This window comes from Rattus norvegicus, chromosome 17 (genome assembly GCF_021556685.1).
Source record: "Rattus norvegicus strain SHRSP/BbbUtx chromosome 17, alternate assembly SHRSP_T2T, whole genome shotgun sequence".
Lineage (NCBI taxonomy): Eukaryota > Metazoa > Chordata > Mammalia > Rodentia > Muridae > Rattus > Rattus norvegicus.
This window is the reverse complement of record NC_141550.1, coordinates 22,099,660-22,123,258: the sequence shown is the minus strand read 5'-3', so window position 1 is coordinate 22,123,258 and position 23,599 is coordinate 22,099,660. Positions and strand designations below refer to the sequence as shown.

The 23,599-nt window shown below is 41.3% G+C and overlaps 1 long non-coding RNA gene across 1 annotated transcript in view; it reads right to left on the bottom strand.

Moving 5' to 3' along the window:
• LOC134482770 (uncharacterized) overlaps window positions 1–21,522 on the bottom strand; it is a 28,746-nt gene extending 7,224 nt beyond the window's left edge. The window contains exon 1 of the long non-coding RNA XR_015642015.1: window positions 21,394–21,522. This is a non-coding gene — a long non-coding RNA (uncharacterized LOC134482770). The remainder of the gene's footprint in view (window positions 1–21,393) is intronic.
• Window positions 21,523–23,599: the final 2,077 nt, after the last annotated feature.

Here is a 23,599-nt window from a genome sequence, read left to right as displayed (position 1 = left end):
TTATCCTTTGAGCGTCTTATTATCCTTCGTGTTCCTCAGACTTCTGCATACTCTCCTCCAATACCACTGTGCGTTATACTCTCGCAATGCCAAAAGATGGTTGCACCGGCTCGTGGCCCGTACTCATGACAAACTCTGTTCTCCCTCCACTATTCATAAATCAAAGTCTTAATGTTGAGAGAGACAGAGAGAGACAGAGACAGAGACAGAGACAGAGAGACCGAGAGAGACAGAGAGACAGAGAGAAAGAGAGGAGTAATATACCCATTCCTGGGCTGGTGAGAAAAGTCCTAAAGAGCTCGCTCAGTAACCCAGCTACATGTGTTTACTGACCCCACAGGCTGTGATCTCTGGGCCAGGCACGTGGAGTCAGAGGAAGGACGAACTTTTGGCTGTATTGTTAGGTTTTTCCACCAAAGAATTATTGCAGGAAGACAGGTCACAAAGTCAAGGCATATATTACCGAGCAGGGAATACCACCAGAGGCAAAAACAAACAGCAGCGGGGACAAAGGAAAGTCTGACCCGCTCTCGCTGACACATCTCAGCCCTGTGAGTGGTTGGGGACTGTTTCAATAATGATAGCCTAAGCTGGTGACAGTGCTCTCGAGAATGTCTCTGTGATCCAATTATTTTTTTTTCATGTATACTTGGTCAGACAGCCAATGCAGAAAAGGAAGGTCACAGCTACAGGGAAGGGTGTGGGTGAATTGTTGTCCAGCAAAACTAACACTTTGCTAATTTACACATGCCTCAGATCAGCCTTCAAAGGGTTTTTATGTTGTACATTGTCAAATAATTTGTGCTAAGTATAAAATAACATTCTCTCACAACACTGGTGTAAAGTGTGGCTTTCACACATGAATGAGATAACCCAACTACTGATTTAGTTTTAGAAATTCGTGTGTGTGTGTGTGTGTGTGTGTGTGTGTGTGCATGCGCGCATGCATGTAATATAATATAAATGTATATTATATAATCTATCTTGATTCAAATGCTGTTTCAGTATGAATAAAGAATCTGAAAGAAGTAAACAAATGATATTTGGAAAGCTGAAGAGATGGCTCAGCAGTCACAAGCATTGGCCACTTTTACATGGGACCCATATTCTGCTTTTAAAACTCACAGTGGATCACAGCCACAGGAGACTCCAGCTTTAAGGAACCTAAACTTTTCTTCTGGCCTCCACAGGCACCAAGCATACATGTGAGATACACTCATATACATAAAATAAAATAAAAAGAAATCATTTAAAGAACGAAAGAACGAAAGAAAAATGACATTGAGAGAAAGTAAAGACATTGCTTATTTGTCTTTGAGTACCTTAGAAGGCTTCCTCTGTTTTAAAATGATCCATGAACAATCAGTGAAGAAGTCAGAGAAAAGAAAGGTGGCCTCAAATTTTTTTATTTTAATTGAAAAACCATTTAAACAAACAAACAAACAGGAAAGTTAACAATAGTATTTGAGAATATAGTCAAAAGTTAAAAATAGTATTTGAGAATATAGTCATTGTTATAAAATCTAGAAATGAATATTAGAGTGAACAGTTTTTTGTATCAAAATGCTGGGCCGGGAATGTAGCTCACTAGTACAGCACTTACATAGTAATCATAACTTCCTGGGCATCTTCTCTAAGAAATAATGTTAATAAAATGCTGCCTATCAAAACATGTGTGGCATCCAAAAAAATCAATTCATAGAAAGAAAGAACTCAAACTTCCATATGAATGGGATTTTAAATCTAACTTCAAAATCATAGACATTCAATTTGCGAAGTTGAAACAAAAAAAAAAAAAAATGAAATCGTGAAGCCACACTTGCTATTAACAAAGGTGACAGTAAAGCATGAACTAGATTAACTCAGACAGTTTTACCATGCAAACTCTAATCAAATTGATATCACCGTGCCAGAATTGATAACAAAAGATGTACTTTCTTAAAGATTTGTTTTTATATATTTTCAAATTTTCAGCGTACATATGCAACCCTGAGTGAATTTATGTGCACCACATGCTACAGGAACCTACAGAAGTCAGAAGAGGGCATCCGTTCCCCTGGAGCTGGAGTTACAGGCAGTCGTGAGAAACCAGACATGGGGGCTGGGAATGGAAGCCAGGTTCTCTATAACATGTGCTCTGAACTGCTGAGCAATCTTTCTAGCCCCAAGAGACTTTTTTAAATGTAATTTATCAAAACAGGTTCAAGAAAGCCTAAAATAGAAAAATACCCAGTAAAGATAGTAAATTGATTACTTAAAATCATGAGACAATGAAAACCACTAAACACCTCAGTGTCCCTCATTATAAACCCCCTGTCATCGATGACTAGAAGCGCCCTAGAACAGGGCTTAGCAAATGTTTTCTCTAAAGGCAAAAGGATAGCTTTGGTTTTATAGGTTATATAAAATTTCTTCCGTGTACATCTTGGTTTTGTTTTGATCTTTATAGCCATTTAATAATGTGAATGCCATTTTTAGCTCATGAGTTATACAAATACATGACATGGATTCATCCAGCAAGGTGCGGTTTGCCAAGACTGCTTTCACCCAATAATTTTGGAAAGATTCCCAGAAACTCATCAAAGGAGTTTCTGGAGAAAATGAACACACCAGGAAAGGGGAAGAAGGACACAGGTGACATAGAATGGACTTGAGAGGAATGAGGGAAATTGTCGTGACGCAGCAGAAGAGATTCGCCCAGCAGGGCTGGAGCGCAGACCCCACTCACACCCCCATATTCGAAGAGGAGAGAAAGGTTTTAAAAGCGTTGACTCCCAGAAAAGCCTGGAAGACTACATGCAAAGGTGTTTGGTATTGATGTGCTTGAAAATAAATTCAAAGTAACTACATGAAAACCGAAGAAGTTCAAAAGGGTAAGGCAAGGGATAACTCCAGGAAGGAAAAAGAACGCGTAGTGTCCCACCTGCACTGATTACTACTAATTGGGGCAAGAATGGGAAAGGTATGTAAAACTCATTTTCAAAGCAAAAGAAGCATTTTTTAAAAATCAAGAAGTTGTTGCTTATCCCACTGTTTAAGTCATGATCTGAAGACCTGCGGGGAGTTGTTTCCTGAATACATGTTTCTACTCATCTGCCTTGTCCTAGGGTCGTCATAGCAATGGCAGAACGTGTCTGGCTTTAGAGAAGACAGTGATCTATTCTTGAGCCCCCAACAATGGATTTATTAACATGCTGCTCTTGATACCTGAATATAAAGTAGTTTTATAGTCACACATTTTTACTTTTGTGACAATGCCATTAGTCTACTCGTCTTTTGTGTCTAGATATCCAAAATGTCTGCCCATTATGCATACTGTGTTCTAGAGGGTTTGGATAATACTCGAGCATCACCTCTTCCCCATCCTGAAGATGGATTTCCTTTCAAACTCTTGATGAATAGATGAAAAATAATAATGGCCTGGCAATCTTTGTCTTCTTATGTTCTCAGCATGTAGCCATATGAACATAGTCTGAACTATCTCCTGTTACAAAGAATTGCTATAATTATTGAAACCTAGAAACTATGGAAGGAGGTGGTTCTGTCACCCACATTTATCACATACGTTAGTAACTCTTTACTCCGTGATTTTAAGTTAAAAATAACTCATTTTCCCATCCTCCAAAAAAAGTTAGTTGGGAAATAAAGTGTCTTCAAATTTATCATAGCTCTCTATGCAATGGAGTTCAACACCAACTTGAAATATTGATTCTTATTTTCTCAACTTTCTATAAAATTCCTTTCATTTTCTTCTTTTCCTGCTATATTTCTTTGCTGTTTATTTATGAATGTATACATGCTTATAATCGTTTATTATCTACATACATCTACAAAGAAATATGCTTCAAGTACTATATGAACAAATACATGGCATTATTTAACAAATACATGGCATATTTACTCCTTCATGCTCATTGGCTTCTCATAGCTGTCAATCATCTTGGAGGCTGATGAGGCCATTGGCTACTTAATTTGTCTATTGATACCTAAAAGGTCACTTGTAGTGTCAACACACAAATACATTTTGAAATTGATAAGATACAAATAAACCCAATACATGAAATCAAAGACTTAAAATAACACGAGGGAATAGGCATTTGTGTCTCACAGCAGAGGTATTCTCTGTTCAGGAGATGTTGCCTGCTAACTAAACTACTAGTAAATATTAATTTACTAACACTGCATGCTTGGGATACACACTGGCAAACAGTACTCTAACATGCCAATTCCTTTTAGTTAATCACCCTCGTCTAGACTTATCAAGCCCATAGAGTCTTAATCCAATGCCAGTGCCCATAGATTTAAAATTTCTTCTCCTATGAGAACCCCTCCCTTCTATTTTTCTATACTTTTATAAATGTTAATAACATATATTATGGGAAGGCCACTGCTGATTGGAGACAATCATCGCTGGGGTATATAATGTTACTTGCCCATTCCATAACAGATTGAGGTCACACGTTTGTGCGGAATCTCCTGGCACTGCCCTGTCACTGTAATACAGTGGACAAGTCATGGAGATTCTTCCTGAGTTAGAAAGGCATTCCATGCCTTTCATAATTCTCAGTGGGAGGGAGAACAAAACAACATGCTCATTGCCTTCTATAGGAATTTGGGTGGAATGGAGGGTTGAATATCAATTGTGTTTTTACAGGAAGAGCTACACCAGGAAACTTTTCTAGCTGGAGAAAAAAAAAGACAGGAATGAAAATAGGCAATTTACTTCAGGAAAAAAAAATCAAAACTAGGAGCTCTACAAATGACTCACCTAGAAGTCATGTCAGGAATGCTTGCTTTGTACCAGATGGCTGCTTTGCACAGCCGACAGGATGCTTGAGATCCGGGTCAAGGGAATGAGTCTCTTTAGACCAGACCCTTGCTTAATCTTCTTGAGCTTTGGACTACCTCACAGGGAGCCATTTTCTAGAGGCCTTGGAGATTGTTGTGTTCTGGGTTCCTCTGCTGACCACTCAAAAAAATCTCATGCTTCAACCCTCTTTTCCAGACCTTGAACAGTAGAAGCAACTCTGTCTACATTGGCAGCCCATTTCTAGGATACGTCTGCGCCTGGTAATTCAACTTACACACATATATACACTTCAATGTGATGACACTATGCTGTCCCTTGTTTTGCTTTTGTTTTTGTTTTTGTTTTTTTTTTTATTAATCATTCTGTAATGCCTTTCAAGACTTCAGATTTCATGGAAAACACGAGTTCCTGGCAAGAAGTCAGTATGTGTTCAAGAAAAACAATGGTTCTGTGATTAAGTTTGAGAAACTGTGCCCACTCTTATCACTTACTTAAATAATTCTCAGTGTGTGTTAATTATAGTAACAATTCTGAGAAGGCCCTCGATGAAGAACTCTGCTTAACTTTGTTTAACTAAATGTTTCCCAAACTAATTTACCCAAGGTTCACTTTGTTTCATTTGTCCTGGTGAATTGATGTAACAAAGAGGCTGGGTGTTACAAAGAGCATAGACTTAGAGAAAGCTCCCTGAGAAAGGAACGAGTCAGTTAGTTGAACTGTATTTGGCACCATCAAAAAGATGAAAACAAAACCACACTCACACACACGCACACACACACACACACACACACACACACACACACACACGCACACACGCACACACACACACACTTTCTCTCTGGAAAGTAAACTTCATGGAATTTCCTCTGTTCATGTCCGTGGGTGCCACAAATAGTTAAGACATGGATCAGGACCTGTCTTCCTTCTCCCTGTGCTTTTTATAAAGTATGTCTGTTTTATTCCCACTCTTAGTCACAGACATAGAAAACCTTTAATGCTTCTTCAGCTGGTGTCAGCAAGGCCTTACTGTTTGCCGATGAATCTCTTCATCTTTCCAACTTGTCTGGGTTCTATCTGCAAGCTCAGCATCCTGTGACGATTGGGAGATGGTGAGAATGATACACTCGGCACTCTCTTGATGTCTTTTCCTTTATCCTCAGCAATGTTCTGTTATAATCAATAACCCAGGGATTCAATTTTTACCCTCCAATAAATTACTACTGTACTCCATCAATACACAGGCTAAACCAAATAAACTCCAGTGACTTTGCACAATTAGACTGATATCCTCTCATTCTGTCCTCACACTTGTAGGAATAAGTGATTTTTGCTCCTTTTAGTTGAGTGTCCTCTTTATGATTCAGGCCCCTGTATTTTATTACTTTTTCTTCCCTAACACCCACTGGCTGATACTGTCCTAAGGATACTGATAACCATGTGTCCATTGGCATCTTCCTTGAGGTTTCTGCTGCAATTTGATCATCATCTGGAGCCTTTTGTGAACTCTTTCCTCTCAGCCATGGCAAAAGGGCTTGGCTCTTCCCATCTTAGTCAACAGGTGAAATTCCCTGTATCCACCCAACATGGCCCAGGAGCCCGGACTTGATCATTATTCTCACTCTACCTGTTTTTTTGTTGTTTCTTTGTTTTTGGTTTTTTTTTTCTGGGGAGCTTGTTGATTCCCAGATATTGATCCTCCACCGACTGCTGCTGATTTGCAATTCTCAGTGTCCGGCTTGAGCATCTCTTATCTCAGACTCACCTAGACAAATGTCTCCCCAGCAGCTTTACTTTTCATACCTGTCTCCTATGTCATGAAGACTGCTCCTCCGTGCTGGTTTTTGTTATATAAGCAGAGACTGTAACATGTGCCTATGGGGTCAGCTTTTCTTTTCCTTTTCCTTCAATGTCTATGGGGGACTTGACCTTGATCCTATCACCTTAGAATCTCAAACAGCCTGCAAATACGTGATCGTGTCCAAGTTCACTGACCATACAATTGCTAAAACAATCTACATTAAAAAACTTGGCCAAATCACCACTCCGTCTAATATCTACCAGCTAAAAGCAGACGGGAGCCTATTGCCCACAGAGTGGGGGATCTGACTGACTGCCCAAAGTTGGTCAGGTGACTAATAATTCTTTTATTTAATTATTTTAGTCTCTTTAAGGCTACGATGATCCTCATACACGTTGAAGAAACCAATATAATGCAGCACACTGAATTCAGAAACAGGCAGGAGAAACCGTGTCTTATTAAGGAACCCATTTAAGAATCTTATGAAAGTATAGCACTTTTTTGTTTGTTAAAATGTAGTTATGTTTTATCCACATTGCATGGTATATTGAGTACTATTATTTTGAAATAGATGTCTTTAAATGCCACAAGTACAATTTCTAACACAGTAAAGATGAGTAATATAAACAGTATGGCCCGAGGTTCTTCTTGAGAATTGATTCTCAAGAAATTTTAAGTGTGAAGTGATTCCGAGAACAAAATCTCCCAACTTCTAACTTAAAGGTACAGCACTCTCTTTTAGCATGCACAGATTTTACTTGCCTTTTTAATGTAGTTCTGCATCATAACTTTTTTTCACATGTTAACTCTATTCAAATAATTGGAATATTTCTGTTAGATTTGGGTCACAGCAATTTTTTTTTTGGCTATTACAATCTTTTTTTTTCTCCATCTTTATTAAATTGGGTATTTCTTATTTATATTTCAATTGTTATTCCCTTTCCCGGTTTCCAGGTCAACATCCCCCTAGCCCCTCCCCTTCTATATGGGTGTTCCCCTCCCCATCCTCCCCCCATTGCCACCCTCCCCCATCAATCCCATTCACTAGGGGTTCAGTCTTGGCAGGACCAAGGGCTTCCCCTTCCACTGGTGTTCTTACTAGGTTATTCATTGCTACCTATGAGGTCAGAGTCCAGGGTCAGTCCATGTATAGTCTTTGGGTAGTGCCTTAGTCCCTGGAAGCTCTAGTTGGTTGGCATTGTTGTTCATATGGGGTCCCAAGCCCCTTCAAGCTCTTTCAGTCCTTTGAATCCTTCAGTGGGGGTCCCGTTCTCAGTTCCATGGTTTGCTGCTGGCATTCGCCTCTGTATTTGCTGTATTCTGGCTGTGTCTCTCAGGACAGATCTACATCCAGTTCCTGTCGGCCTGCACTTCTTTGCTTCATCCATCTTATCTAGTTTGGTGGCTGTATATGTATGGGCCACATGTGGGGCAGGCTCTGAATGGTTGTTCCTTCAGTCTCTGCTCTAAACTTTGCCTCCCTATCCCCTCTCAAGGGTATTTTTGTTTCCCTTTTAAAGAAGGAGTGAAGCATTCACATTTTGGTCATCCTTCTTGAGTTTCATGTGTTCTGTGCATTTAGGGTAATTTGAGCATTTGGGCTAATATCCACTTATCAATGAGTGCACACCATGTATGTTTTTCTGTGATTGGGTTACCTCACTCAGGATGATATTTTCCAGTTCCACCCATTTTCAGCATCATAACTTATGAATAAAGTCATACTGTGACGTCTGATCTTCATGTGCCTCCTGTTTTGTATGGTTTTGTGTGTCCACTTGACACAAGTTAGTCATCAGGAAGGAGCCTCAGTTGAGGAAATACCTCAGTGAGATCCAGCTGTAAGGCATTTTCTCAATTAGTGATCAGAAGGGGAGGGCCCAGCCCATGGTGGGTGGTGCCATCTCTGGGCTGATGGTTCTGTTTCTCTAAATTAGAAGACTGAGCAAGCCATGGGGAGCAAACCAATAACCTACATCCCTCCATGGGCTCTGCATCAGCTCCTGCTCCAGGTCATAGCCCTGCTTGAGTTCCAGTCCTGACTACTCCAATCATGGACTTTGATCTTGAACGAGGAGCCAAATTCACCCTTTCTTCCCCAACTTCTTGTTTGGTCATGGTGTTTGATCACAGCAATAGAAACCCTAACTATGGAACCTCCCTAATGGGAGTTCCTCAAAGCCCTGTTGTGAATATGCTGTTCCTTTTCTGTGTTCCCGTTGGACCAACATATCTCTGTTCTTTATCTCTTCTAAGGGACTATAAACTCCTGAAAAATGTAACGTATTTAATTTGCTTGCATATTCTTGGTTTCTGACTCAAGGATTCAAGGTCATCAATAATTTAGAGGTCATATATCAAAGACAGTTCAGTCAAAGACAGTTCTGTCTAGAAGCTGTGAATTTTTGTGATAGGCTTTTCCTGTTGCAGCCAGAGTTGGGTCAATCTCACATGACTCAAGGACTCAAGGCCATCAATAATAATAATTTAGAGGTCATAGGTCAAAGACAGTTCTGTCTAGAAGCTGTGAACTTGGGGGATAGGCTCTTCCTATTGCACCCAGAGTTATGTCAATCTCACACTCTCCTACAGCATGCTCACAAATATGTACTTATTCACTTTACATTCAACAAATACTTCTCAGCATGCCTCAGATATTGGGCTGGGCTTAGAACTGACCAAAGTGAAATAAAACAGACCTTCTCAACCCATTTAGTTGGAGCAAGGCTTTCTACAAGGAAAAGTCTGGTGGGCAAGTACAATCCTACAAAAATTTGACCTTCACTGAAACTTCCAATGAAATGCTAACAGTAGACTCAGAAGGGCATTAATCATCTCTTAGTAGTCAGATTATCATTATGCTGATAGTTAGAATAAAATAATATAATAAATCGGTGAAATGTCCTGTTATAGGGTGCTGCTGAAGCTATAGAAAGAAATTGCCATTGAAGGGAGGAGAGAGCAGCAAGTTCGGTTGGAGGATGTGAAAGATTTCTATGTGGCTAGAGTGGATAGGGAAGACCCATTTGACTTAATGTTGGAGAGCCGGCAGATGCCAAAGCCCAGAGTGCTGTAAATGAAGTCATTGTAATTCGTGGTCTAACCTGTGTTCCTTTGGGTATGAAGGCTATCACCACACAAACAATTAGCCAACCACATAACTGGTGGAGATGATCACACTACTTAAAAGCCACTTGACGTAAGGAGGCTTATCTTGTGACATGAGAAGCTGTTAAGAAGTTTAAGACAATCTAGTTGGAAAATAAGAGTCTGAACGTAAATAGAAGCAGGCCTTTGAAGACCTTTCTGCAGCAAGCCAAGCATAGGTAATGGCTTAGACTAGAGTGAGACTGGAAAGATCTGAGATGAAAAGCACTTGTTGGGGAATTGCCCCTGAGGCTAAGGTGGGCAGAGAACGATCTTACGCTTTGTAGCTGTGCAAGCAAATAAAAGGCAAATACTTACTGTGGTGTTTTGTAAGGTGGGGATGTAGGGCAGAAATCAAGTCATCTGGGTACTCCCTATCATGTGTCTGTGAGGCCTTCACATGGAGCCTGGTGTAACTGGCCTTAAATGTACAATTAGAAACTCGGAGGCATAAAATGCTTGACGGTAGTGACCACCATGTACAAAGAACAAAGTAAAACCAGGTCAAGTATCTCTTTGTCTATCTTCCATTTATGATTGTTGATAAGATTCCCCCTCTTACACAGAGAGAGAGAGAAAGAGAAAGAAAGAGAGAGCGGGAGAGAGAAAGAGAGAGAGAGAGGGAGAGAGAGAGAGAGAGAGAGAGGGAGAGAGAGAGAGAGAGAGAGAGAGAGAGAGAGAGAGAGAGAGGGAGAGGGAGGGAGAGGGAGAGGGAGAGGGAGAGGGAGAGAGAGAGAGAGAGAGAGAGAGAGAGAGAGATAGAGAGAGAGATAGAGAGAGAGAGAACACACTGGATTCTCCAGTGTTTGCTTGTGAACATAAAGAGGCTAAAAATGGGCTCCCACATTTATATTTTGAACCCCTTTAATGCCTCTTATTTAGGTTAACTTTAATTACTGACTGTATCACATCTTTTAAAATACTGAATTTTTCAGCTTCCTCTGGAAAGACCTTACACTGTGGATCTCTTCTCTCCCTAGGGGTATGAGGGGTAAATCATGTCCAGAAAAATTAGAGTTTTCTAAGTGTATGGGCAAGTCCAGTTCTATCTATTAGCCCCAGAGGAAAGGGTTTATAATGTAGAGTATGGCTGATGAAGTTGTGGCTTGATATTTTGCTTGCTGAGTTTGGATTTGGTACAGCTTATTCACTTGAAAGGGAAAACTTGAACTTTATTTTTTTTTTTTTGGTATAGGTTACCATTGTCTTTTTTTCATTTATAAACTTTTTTAAATTAAAAAAATGTTTATGTATTTCATGTATGTGAGTACACTGTTGCTGTTCAGACACACCAGAAGAGGGCATCGGATCTCATGACAGATGGCAGTGAGCCACCATGTGGTTGCTAGGAATTGAACTCAGGACCTCTGGAAGAGCAGTCAGTGCACTTAACCACTGAGCCATCCCTCCAACCCAAGGCTACCATTGTCTTATTCCAAGTAAAAAGTCTATCACCCCACTTTAGCATTACCGCAATAATTATGGGCGGTTCCATTCCTCCCCACCTTTATGGTAGCCTTGACACTTCAGCTGTGTCATTAATCATTGTTCTCCTATGAATGAACTCGCATCTATGGAATTTTCCCAGGAGAGTTAGCACTTTCAAGAATTGTGGAGAATATTGTAGCCATCTCCCAAAGCTTCTTCAACCAGTTCATGCCACACGTGAGGGAAGAGGAAATAACAGGGGTTTGCTAGCAAAGTCTTAGCCCCAGCTGAATTTTACTTTGGAGTCTGGGGACAGAGGCTGTGGAAGCCAATGTATTTGAATGCATGTCTTATTACACCGTTTATACACTGGTTTCCACGTGTTGCTGGACATGAGGCTCCTATAATACTAATAATATACTATTACAAGTTTCCTCTATCCCTTGAAAATTTTGATAAGAATAATATGCTAATTCTGGTTAAGTAAATATGTCTATCAAATACATTTTAGTTAATATATACATTGTATATATATATATATAATATATGTGCGTGTACATGTGTGTTTACAGTTATATATAGATGATATCTGTGTGTGTATTTGTAAATATTTATAGATATGATCATGTTATACCTAATTTTGTTTTGGCCAATGATCCATTCATAGACCACATGCTCCCAAAAGATTATATGTTGAGTGGGATGCCATAAATGTGTTCATACAATGAATCTCAAAATATATTAAACCGTTAAGAAGTATGTGGCTGTATGTGCATGTGAGGAGATGGGTATGATAAGTAGATATGTAGCTAACTGTGTATACACATGTGTACACTTCACAACAATGGATGTCCTTTAAAAAGATTGCATGTTCATTCTGCACATTCCCTAATACTTTCATCGTTTATACCATGTGGTTGTACATGTGTTTCTAGGGTAACTTTAACATTTTTAATTTTAATTTTAATTTTAATTTATTTTTTGATTAATGTATATGCACAATGTATATGTGTATAGGAAGGTACATTTGCCATGGTGCATAGATGAGTCCTCAGGTTTGAGTGCTAAGTGTTTATCCTCCAAGCTGGCCCTTCTTGTGTAAGTAAAATAAAATAAATGAATATGGTACATTTATTTCATAAATAATAAAGAACAACGTATGGCTGTACAGCCTGTAATCCCGGGGGCCTGAGGCAGGAGGATTGCAAGTTCAGACAGGGTCTGCCTGGGCAAGTTAGTGACATTTTGTCTTGAAATAGAAAGTAATAAGAACACCAGGGATTTTGTGTTATGATGGAGTGCTTGCCTAGAGGCCACCAGGTCCTAAATTCCACCCTGCTGGCCGGAACAAACAAACAAACTAATGTGTCTAAGGATCAAAACTTACATTTTCAATTCCCACCCCCCCACCCCACCACCCCACCACCCCCGCTTTTGGCAATTCTAGAGTTTTAACCAGCAACTCCTACGTGTATGCTAGTCAAGGCAGCTACCTCTGTCTGAACTCTGTCTCCAGCCTAAGAAATGAACTTTTTAATGATAATCATCTGAACTTCACCTGAGCCAAATGTTACCTATGGTGTTTTGGCTGGCCATAACAAGTGAGTCCTTATCTACTGGTCCCGAATGCAGACAGACTCAAATAGGAAGGCTTCTGTTGACCCCCAGCCACTGTTTCTAGTGCTCCCCAAGCAGCAGAGGTATCCTGAAGCAAGTGAGTCATGCTAGCGTCAGGCTGGCTGCTGTGATTCAAACGCCCACCTTTTAGATGGCTAAGCTCTGGAAACCCCACCATCTTTATTTTTATTGCATTCTACTTGAAAACCTGCCTGTCCGTGCTCTGCTCCTTTTGCACAGGGATTGGTCACCCCTGTAGCTGTGGCTCTGGGAGCCAGTCCAACATGCAATGCTGAGGGGGTAAGAACTGTTGTTGGATTCATGGAAACAAAACCCCTCCAACTTCTGAGAGAATTTCTTTGTGTTCTACACTGCAGGTCCCCATGTCATTGCAAACATATGCAGATCCCCAAGTCAAGACATGCACTATTGGAACACTTAAATAAACACCTCTGAAGGACCACAGACATTGTCTCCAGGGAGAACAGTGACACTTGGCTGAGCCTATCTTTGGGGACTGGAAAGAAAATGGGTTTCAAACCTGACCAGAAGATGTTCCATTATCGCTTTCTCTCTCTCTCCTTGTCCTTGCACTTTCTCCTTTCTATTTCTCTTCATCTCCTGCCAAGTATCCATGAGTCTCCTCTTCCAAATGACTGTCTGCTTTGGAGGTACATGTGTTTTTGAGGGAAATCTACTACCCCTGCTTGGAGCCCTTGGGATGCAGGCCTCACTACAGCAGCTGGCTTGTAGCTAACGGTGATGACTTAGAACATTCAGATTCGGTCTCAGAGCAGCCCCATTGCCTTGGAGGGACATGTATGTTCATACATGCATACACGCATGCACACACGCACACGCACAGGCACACACACTTGTGAATCTGGGTTCTTTTGGAAACTGCAAATTTCTCTCCTCTTCCACTTCTTGCCCAGAGGCACATTGGAGACTCTAACTCACACTCTACAAACAGAAACTGATCTAGTTTTAATTTTAATTATGTTTTGTTTTGCTTTAAATAAGAGGGTTTGAATTTTTCCTTAAAACTATCCACCATTATCTCTCATTCCATTAACTTATTCTCACACCTTCCTATCTTTGTCCTGGAAAGAAGATTAAGAGAATGAACAGGAAGTAGCCTCATAACCTCCTTAAAGTGACAACATACTTTATTGTTTATAGTAAGAGATGCTAGGTGACAAGGTCTGGATTGGGTATGGAGAAGTTTATTGCTTCTGTTTAGGAACTAGACTCATTAAAGAAAGGAGAGAACGTATCCGCCCCTACTTTAGTGTGAGTTTTGTCTAGGATGCTAAGTTGATTAAACTGAGTTGTGCCACTTCTCCAGAACAAACATGTGGTAGGCTCTCCTTAGCAATTATGGAGTGAGGTATACCTCACTGGAGTGACATCCCCAGAAGTAATGGGAGGAGTGTAGGTCCGAGATTTTTGGAAATCAATTACATGTTTTATGTGTTTCTTGGAAATAGCTAGATAATTCACAGAGAGCTGACAGTTGATTCTGATGTGACCCAGACATAAGGATACACACCTGTAGTCCTAGCTATTGGGGAAGTGGACGGGGCGTGGTCACTTGAGCTCAGGAGTTCAGGCCAGCCTGAACAGCACAAGACAACTCAAAAAGTAAGATAGGATTACTGAGATGTTCATATAAGAGGTTTTGAAGGTACAGAGAAGCTGATTAAAATGTAGCTTAAGTCTTAACACTATGTGTTTCTAAGACTTCTACTGTGCAAAGATGACAAAATTGCCACAAATTTAAAAGTGAGCTCAAGAACATCTAGATTAATGACTTTAACCGCGCTTTCAATTCAGAGTCCAGTATTTTTACATATTACAATTACTCCTCCCTCTATTGAATGAGGAGCCAGGATGACTTGTGAGTCTGAGAAAACCTGAAAATATCCAGTATTATCTGTGGACTTTCATTCTCATGACGAGGAGACAGCTTTGTGATGGAATTGGAAGACCCCTCCTGTTTTCTATACATGCATGTCTAATCATGTTGAATTGTGCTCGTCTCCCAGGCAACTGAGAGCAAAATATTTTCTTGCTCTGGGTCCTTGGGTGGCTTTGGATTAACACTCCATCGGTATCTAGCATTGCTGACTTCTAATGACTCAACAGGTTCAGACTCACAGGCAAGAATTTGAGAGCCATCGCCCAGGCCTGAATCAACCAACATGAATTCCAATTCATCACTGTGCAAGGACATTTGTTTATTCTTGTTCCAAATGTGATTTAATGAAAAGGGGTGAAAACTAACAAAACTGAATATAAATTTTCCGCCCATAGATAACAGGTATAATAATAGAACTATGCAGAAGAGACCTGGAGGCCCTGCCATTGCAAGGATCGTTTTGAATGATATTTTTACTAAAAATGGCCAAGAAAGTCAGAACTGAACCACCTAAGCTCATCTTAAAGAAGCAAATACACAATAGCTAAAGGCTTTGAGGGAAAGGCAAGAACATTCATAATCCTTCCATTGTCCCCTGTGGTACTTACCCCATCTCAAGTATGTGTGTACCCTTCACATAAGACCCTGATCTGTAGTCATTGCCAGGAGTTATCTGAGAGAACATCTCTCTTAGACGAATTGACACTTACCGTCTTGAGTCTTGGTCAAGATGGTCCCAATCATATTCTTGATACATGGTTACATCATTTATTCTATTTTTCAACTGCCTTCCCATTTAAGAGCCAGTAAATCCTAACGATTGGCAAATGGCCCTTTTCTTCCCCAGAGCCTCAGAACTAGAGTTCGCACTCTTGTTTTGAGGACCGGTCAATAACTTTGCACATTCAGACATCTCCAGAGAACATTGCTCCGAATGTTTGTGCTGGCCAATGGTGGAATAAAACCCACAAGAAGGATAGATGAGGTACTGAGGTAGAGAGAGAGGGAAAGGCACCTCTTTTTCAACCCCCTCTTCCTTACTATACTGTAACTTCTTACAGTACAATAATGACATAACCTATCTATGGTTTTCAAAAGATGCCCCAACTTTGCCTGAAATAAAGTTTTTATGTTTTTTTTAATGACACCTCTTTGTTCCCAATGTCTTGGACACATTCACAAGAGGGAGGAGATCTGACACTGTGCACTTACAGGCAGTGGAAGGCTTGTGCTTCTGAAGAGTGGAGATGGTCAGTGGTGTGGTGTGAGCTAGCCATTCAACTATCCTGGCTCAATTAGAACCTCCTCTCTGAAGTTAGTTTCCATAAAGAAGCTGGGCCTACCACTAACCTTACTTCAACTACCCCAGACTGTAGAGAGCCCTGATTGGAAAGTAAGGAGGACGGAAGTAACTTTTGCAAGCAATTTTTATAGTGTGGGTCAGACCCCAGCTGTGCAAACGTTTCTTTCAAAAGCATGATGTCAAAGAGGTTATTTCCCATTGTTGGCTCAAGATACTTTCTATTATGTCTCTGTGTGAGACTGTGTATTTACAAGTTGTGCAAACAGCCACAGATTTGTCCAGACGCTCTCTGCCATGTTATTCATCTTCCTCTAGTGGGGACAAGTTATATTTCAGAAATCAATAAGGAGCTCCTAGTGCTAGTGATAGAGAGAAGCCACGTGTTTAAACTGAACATTGGTTGCTTCCATTAGCAGGTAGTATATGAGGGATCCCATACAAAATGCACATCAAGAACACCAGTCAGGGATTAAAGAATATAATATAAGACTGTAATGACTTGGATTTGCATTTAAGTCTATTGCTATTCAAACGGACTCTTCTTGTATCCTTTACCTGTGTCTCTTGGGTTATTATATTTTCAAATGTGTTCTAGAATGATAGGTTCTTGCCTTAACTTCTTTACCAAACAATGATGCTCATACTAACTGTACACAGATCTCAATTGCTTCTCATTATCCAATATTACTATCAGGAGTCTATAACATGCTATTGGTAAATAAGTCACCAATGAATGCCAAAGGAGACCATTGTGAGCATGTCCCTTTCGTAATACTAAGAAACACATAAACAGAGAATAGTGTCTGTGCTAGTTACTTTTCCTGCTGCATTGATAAAGTATTCTAGCGAAGGCCACTTAGTGGAAAAAAGGGTTGTTTTTGTTGACAGCTGGGGGTTTAGTCCACAGGGCTGGAGAAATCGCACCATCAAAGTATGAAGCAGCATTTTTTTTTACAGCATCTACAGTCATGGTGCAGAGACAGACCAAGGCTGGTGATCGGTTTGCTTCCTCCTGTTTATTCAGCCCAGGACCACAATTCATGCAACAGAAAACACTCACAGCTAAGATGAGACATCCACCTCAATGAACACAATCTAGATAGCCTCTCATGGCTATACCCCAAGGTTTCTCTCCTAGGTGATTCTGTGACTGTCAATCAAGTCAATGATCACACGATTCACCACCACAATGGCGAGGAGTAAAATTTTTGGACTGACTTTGTTTTGTTTTGGTTTTTGTCTTTGTGTTTGTTTTTTGGGAAGGACATGGCTTAAGCTAATTTAGGGGGAAGCTATGTAACAGGTGTAGTGGTTCTTTTTCTCAGCCATGCAGACAAAGCAACTTGAAGAAGAAAGGATTTGACTGACTCACAGTTTGAGGACAGAGTCCACCATGGACGGGGAAGCATGGCTTCAGGAATGTGAGGTGGCAGGTCATGGTGTACCTGGCGTCAGGAAGCAGAGACAGAGGAACGTGGTCTCTTTTTTCATTAATACTGACTCTGGAACTCTGGTTCACAGGCTGTGATGCCTTTCTTCTTTCCTCCTTAGTCAAGCATCTCCTAAAAATATCCTCACAGCCCAGCCAGAGGTTTACTTCCGAAGTGATTCTAAATCTCATCAAATCGACACTCAAGATGGATTATCAAAAAGATTTGCAAAAATTGAAAAATGAATTAGGCTGCTGCTGAGGGAACCTTGACTGTTTGTCCAGTATTTAGCCTTAAATTCCAACCCCCAGGAGTTTTCTGAAGAACTTAAAGAAATCCCAGGGGTTGGGGATTTAGCTCAGTGGTAGAGTGCTTGCCTAGCAAGCGCAAGGCTCTGGGTTCGGTCCCCAGCTCCGAAAAAAAATAAAAAGAAAAAAATAAAGAAATCCCAAAGGACATGGGTAGAAAAGGTTGAGTCAGGATAGGGGGTGTCCCTGTCTTTGTAACCAAGTGGCCACAGGACACATAATTTCCATTGAACTCTTCTTCTCCCTTGCCCTCCCCTCACTGTCAAGCTTGCAATGTGACCACTATTAGATAAGTGGCTCTACCCTGGCCACCTGTCTCTCCACAGGAAGCTAGCAACCCTTAATTTGGAGTAGTAAAATGCCAGAAGCTGGGGTTCAAATTTTAGGCTGGAGGTACAGCTCAGTGGTTGAGAACTTGCCTATCATATGTGCAGAATGGAAATGATAATTATTAGAGCCTTCCCCCAACGCACCAACTAATCATTGGCATTCAAGCGAAGTCCTGGGTGTAAGCTTGTTATCTTTCAGTGAGCCAGTCTCTAACTAATTTCCTTTCAAAGAAAAAAATCAAGCCTCCTAAAGAACCTACCTCAAACATTTATCTACACTTAGTAGCTCAGACTAAAGGATGGATGGACAGTGATAAGTTGACAATTTACATCCCATTTCTTTATTGAATGGGTGGCTAGTCTACTAGGCCTAGTGAAGTTGTCAGAGTAAAAGCGATTTAAGCTATATCTGACTTGACAGGACTGAAATCTAAAATAGCTTCCCATGCCTTGCACACTGAAGGAGAAATGGTTTTCACACACCAATAGCACGATCATCAAGCTTACGGATCTGCTCCACTGAGTATCTGGACAGAGATTTTTTTTTTTATTTTTTTTATTTTTGGCCTTTGGCCCTGTTTAGACAGATACCAAGATTAAAAAAACAAAACAAACAAAAAAAAAAAAACTCAAGCCCCTTTTTGATCTAACTTGAAAAAGCATTGTCAATTTCCAGAACACAAGGACTTCGGGTTGTTTATTATGTTAAAAGGAGTCTTCTGTGTTGTATTGTTTGTGTGGTATGAAGTGACATTGTATGCCTGTGGTCCCTTGGGGCCCCTCATGAAACGGAGATGTGTTATCTCTCTGTCTATGCCCCCAAGATGATTAGTGCAAAGTAAATATGGCATATAAAGCCCAGCTTAGTTCCAACCATGTGGTATACACCCCTCCCTTCAGCTATTGAGGACATTGCTCGTGAACTATGGGATGCCACCACGATGTTGCAGGAAATATGGCCATGAGACACTAATAAGTACTCCTTGCCAGACAGTATGTTGCCTCTTTGTCTCTTCTCAGTCTTGGTTGGAATTCCACTTGAATCAGGGAGGTGAGGGAGCTTCTATACAGCTTCTCTTTATGTAAAAAGAACTGACGTTACCAAATCCCTAGTTCATGTAAGAGAGGTAGTTAAAAATATCAATTTAATAAACCTTCTTCTCCTCTCTTAATTGAACTGGGTAGAATTTCTGTTGTATTTTATTGTTCTGAATCGATTAGGGATTATTTGACTTCCATAAAGAAACCAAACATTGCCAGGTGTGGTGGCACACCCATAATCCTAGAGGAGGGAGGCTGAGTTCAAGGCCAGTTTGTGCCACATAATTTAAAACACAGTCTCAACACACACATGTTAAAACACAACAGTGGCCATATTACAAGTCAAGCAAGGACCTGGAGACGGGAAATCAAGTTGAAATGATGGCTTCAGGACTTTTCCTGACATTTCTTTTCTGCTCCTGACCCACCTTCTCTTTCACCTAGGAGTTCTGGCTTTATCTAACGCTTCCCAGTTCCTCCAGGTTCCTCAGAACCCTTATGTCTGACATCCCACATCCATAAATTGCATTCTTGACCCTAAATAAAACTAACCAGAAGCCATGATCAGCTGGAGTCCCACATTGACTTGTTGACTTAGGCACTTGCTATTATGCGGCTTTAGCACAAGAGTCTTGTGAGTTGGGACTATTTTAAGAAAATAGTTCTAGGTTTAAGAAAATGACCTCTGTTAGCCATTGGTCACCTGAAAGGCAGGATTGTGTAATGCAGAGCGAAGGGTTGAAAGCAGATCTACTCACTGAAAATATGAAGCCATACTCTTAAGACGAACAGTCAAATGGACTCTTATTTTGTTCACTACAGCTCAAGTCACTCAGCATCCACCATGTATCATGCAGCGGCTCAACAGAAGGGTTCACTCCACCCTCAAAGACAAGAACTGGCCCTTGAAGCTCAAGTGTGAATAATGGGCAGATATTACCAGTTTTCATTACCATTTGCAGTAGAAATAATTTTAAACTGTCACAGAGCTTTCTGGAAAAATCAAGCACAGTTGACCATCTTTACAAGCTCCTTTTCTCTTTATTGCTCTCCCTAGGGCATCTTTCTCAGTTCAGAACACTCTCGTTGACTCTTTGCCCAATATCTACCATGTTTTTTAATCTGCCAAGAATGCTTACCCTGAGGGATTAATGCAACTGATATCTCAGTCGCACACAGAGCTGGAGAACCAAGAAGGATTCGCCAGGTGTAAATTTTATGTATGGAGGCATTTAGAGAAAATCTGGAAGTGGTGGCTTTGGATCTTCTGTGGAAGCTTTCATAGTGGCCTATTTTGACACATCTCATTCTTTATGCTATCTCAAGGCACAAGTGTAAACCGGACACATGTTCAAAAGATTGGAGCAGAATTTTCCAGAAGTCAGCTCAAATCCCTGACGGTAACAGTTGGCTTCTTTTTAGATGTGTGTGTGTGTGTGTGTGTGTGTGTGTGCAAGTATGTAGGCATGCAGACATGTGTTTATGTGTATAGTGTGCGTGCATGCGCGTGCACCTGTTCGAGAGCGTGTCAGGGTATGTATTGGCTCAAAGATGAGTACTAAGTCTCTTTGGAAGATAGCACTCCCCCACTATTATTTTTGAGACAGGGTCTTTCATTGGATCTGAAGCCAGCCAATCAGCTTCAGGGATCCTCTAGCCTCCTGTACCCCTACTCCCAGGGCTGAGATTACAGAAGAACCTGCCTGGCTTTTCACATGCGGGATGGACACTAGAGAATACAGTGCTTGTGGCAGGTACTTTACAGACTGTGCCACCTCAGCAGCCCTCAGACTGAAACTCTCAAGTAGGCTATTCCAAGGATGGACAGTAGGGCTTTCTCAGCTTGGGACAGGTAAATAAAAGTCTGGTGTCCAGTTTCCTGGACTTTTTGGTCGAGTGTATCCATCTGCTGCTCTGAATGGATTGAGGAAATCTACATTTCAGTTACTGGAAAACAGTGCCCCTCACCCTCGTTCTATAGACATTCATGTTGCTTGCGCGCCCATGCGAGTGTGTGTGTGTGTGTGTGTGTGTGTGTGTGTGTGTGTGTGCGCGCGCGCACGCGTGATTTAATATCGTATCTGGACCTGTATGTGATTTTGAAATTGCAATTTGTCAGTTTTGTTTTTGACACGGGGCAGTCGTAGGGTTTGATGTGGGCTTGTCTAAGGAAAAGAAAAAAAAAAAAAAAACCCTCTTTACAGGGAATGCCTTTATCAGAAGTCACCCGTCGGCTATTTACAAGCGCCATGGTTACAGACCTGCTAGACTGATGATATTCACATGCAGGAAACAATGCAAGGAAAACAGGATTTGCTCGGCTCCGACTTCGCTGGCCCAAGAATTCCAGGAAGTGATTGTACTCCGCGAAACCGTCTGTGCTGAGTTAGATTGTCTATAGCTTTTAAGGTCAAGTCCTATCGCACTGCGTTTGCAGTGGCCTTTGTGACGGGGCAGCCTGTTTATGAAGGCGAGTACATGCTGTGTTGTTTACGCCATGTGGCGTAAATGTGAGATATATTCTAACCCGTGGCTCAGGATGGTCCAGGGGAATCCATCACCCTGCGTTTCTGACACAAGCTTGGGATGGGTTCAAAGAGCAACTGGAAGGGTGACCGCACAGCCTTGTGGAGCATGGGGACAGTCACGAAGCACTGGGACCCTGACAGGACAGGCGGGTCTGTGTAGAAGATGAATGTGGGGAGCACTCTGAGTTTATATTATTAGATGTCGTGCTTCCTGGAGTGGCCCAGCCACCTCCTCGGAGAGAGGTGCTGGTACAGTAAGCGACTCCGCGCCGCCGCCGACTCTGACTCCATGCACGGAAAAGGGGGGGGTGGGGGCAACAATAGGATTTATTTCTTCATAAGAGACCTGGGAGGCAGCCAGGCATTCCAGGGCCTTGCTCTGGAATTCTTTGATTTCTCTACAGTGCACAATGACTAGACTTGTGGTGCCCCGGAGCTCAAGGATGCTGGAGTCCCACAGGGGACAGCGAGACCGTTCACGTGGCCAGGTAGCCCAGTGGCCCACTCTGCTCTAAATCAGATCAAGTCATTGTAGCTTCTAGAGTAGACCTAATTGACCAGACCCTGTGTGTACCCTCTCCTTGAATGAGATCCGTCCCTAGAGTGATATTAAACATGCAACCGAGGATGCTGCCCTGGCAAGGATACTAGAGGATCTTGTGAGTGGGTTCTTTCCTGCGACCCAGTGCATCCACTGCTACCCAGGCAAACAAGAATAGTCTGTTTTGGAGATTTTTCAGGCAATGTCTCCCAAGGCCTCATCCCTTAAAGGGCAAACATGCAGCATATGTATCCTTAAATGTAATAGACCAAGAGAAACCCAGTAAGTGACTCTAGCTGGTAATCCATCAATATCAGTTTCATGTTAGATTATCATTTTGTGATTCATCATCACTCCAGGCTGTTTTCCCCTGGGCAATGGAATCGATGACAGTCAGGAAAGGTTTCCTGCCCAGTTCTCTCTCATGATATACCTAAAACATACTGTCAAAGATCCAGATTCCACCATAGGACTATATTTTAGTGGCTGGATTTTATATGTGTTTCTAAATTTATGCCTTCAGGGTCAACATTTCATTCCCAGAGATGCTGTGAACCAAAGCGATCCTTAAACCCCATCCATATGAAGGCTCTCTTTGTAGTAGGCTTGTAGAGGAAGGAACACTGTCGGATGTGGTGATTAGCACAACTACCTCCTAAAATTACCAGCAAAAGCCAAGAAAATTCATAAAATGATAAAAATGGGTGAGTCATGAGGCAAGAAGTCCAGAGCTCATCAGACCAAGTACCTTGAGACCTCTGCCTCTGCTCTTGCCCTTGGCTTTGACACCTAGGAAGTTTCTGTTCAACCATTTATGTTTTTAGACCTTTATATATGGTCTTTCCCTTCGTCTTCTTTTAATGGAGCACACTTGTTTTAGCTCACTAGCATACAGTGGTGGAGAGGAAAGAGGTGACGTTAGTTAACATAAGAGGTTGCTGCTTGTGTAGCAGAGATCAGCCGATCTGCCCATGCAGCCAACATCCTAAACTAAACGTGCTTCAGCTTAGTGTCGTTGTTTTATGTGTGCATATGATCGTTTGTATGTGTTTATAATGAAAATCTATCCTTCTCCTGTCTCAGTCCCCATTCTGTCCCGCTGAGACTTCCCCTAAGTCTTTGCTTTTTCATCTGCAAAGAGCGTAGCTTTGAAGACTCTCTAAGGACCTCTCCATCCAGATGGGAGCTATGAGATCTGCCTTAGAAGGAAAGTCCTTTGAGAGGACGAATAAAGACCTCCAAAGGAAACTGGAAAGGCATAAAGATACAAGCCCTAGCATAGGATAAATTTAAAATCTCTGAAGGACTTTGACTTCTTTTTTTAAAAGGGGGTGTATCTCCGCATTCATGAAATTTTTGGAAAAAATACTAGGATACTGATATTATAAATAAGGAAAT